Source organism: Eurypyga helias, unplaced genomic scaffold (genome assembly GCF_000690775.1).
Source record: "Eurypyga helias isolate BGI_N326 unplaced genomic scaffold, ASM69077v1 scaffold20160, whole genome shotgun sequence".
Classification (NCBI taxonomy): domain Eukaryota; kingdom Metazoa; phylum Chordata; class Aves; order Eurypygiformes; family Eurypygidae; genus Eurypyga; species Eurypyga helias.
In genome coordinates, this window is record NW_010225262.1 from 37,150 (window position 1) to 37,800 (window position 651).

The 651-nt window shown below is 56.7% G+C and overlaps 1 protein-coding gene across 1 annotated transcript in view; it reads right to left on the bottom strand.

Moving 5' to 3' along the window:
• The window catches only part of MEI1 (meiosis inhibitor 1), a gene marked incomplete at its 3' end in the record, with an annotated part of 36,080 nt that extends 35,609 nt beyond the window's left edge, over positions 1 to 471 (bottom strand). The window contains exon 1 of the mRNA XM_010148869.1: positions 354 to 471. The remainder of the gene's footprint in view (positions 1 to 353) is intronic.
• Positions 472 to 651: the final 180 nt, after the last annotated feature.

The following is a 651-nucleotide window of genomic DNA, read 5'->3' on the forward strand; positions in this document are numbered from 1 at the left end:
AGAAAGCACTAAGGCATGAGACCGGAATGGAGGGAGTTCAGGGAAGAATGGTACGCCAGGCACTCTGTTCTCCAGGAAGACTTTAAAGATACGTCAGGATACTTTGGGAATTTGCAAGAGCTTTATGAACATGCCAATCCTGCTCCTTGGGGAATAAGGAAATTAATTAACCTAGTCTAAATCAAATAACAGACGGTTTTCCACAGGGAATAACAACACACCCACACAGAATGGTGAAGTATGGGATTAGGTACCACAATTTTGCGATTTGTTTCAAACCTGGGGAGGCTTCACGTTTGTGCATCTATTCAGAAACAGGTCACGGCCCTCTCCCTGCTGCTGTGGGCTCTTACCGAAGAGAGTTCCTACCAAGTGGGTGCAGACCCTCTCGTCCGGTGCCAGCAGCTGGACGACTGGCAGCGCCTGCCAGGCCAGGGCATCGTGGAGGCAGGAGAGGACGTGCTTCTTGCGCACCAGCTACAGACCAGAGACAACCCCTCGTTAGCGCCTGGGCCACCCCGCTGCTCCCAGCACCCCGGGGGACTGAGGGAGGGGGAGGAGTGCCACCGGGGCCCGAGAGCCGCGCCGCAGTGGTACACCCGGCCCCACACTCGGCGTGGGGCAGGGGACAGCCAGGGAAGGGGGGCCAAG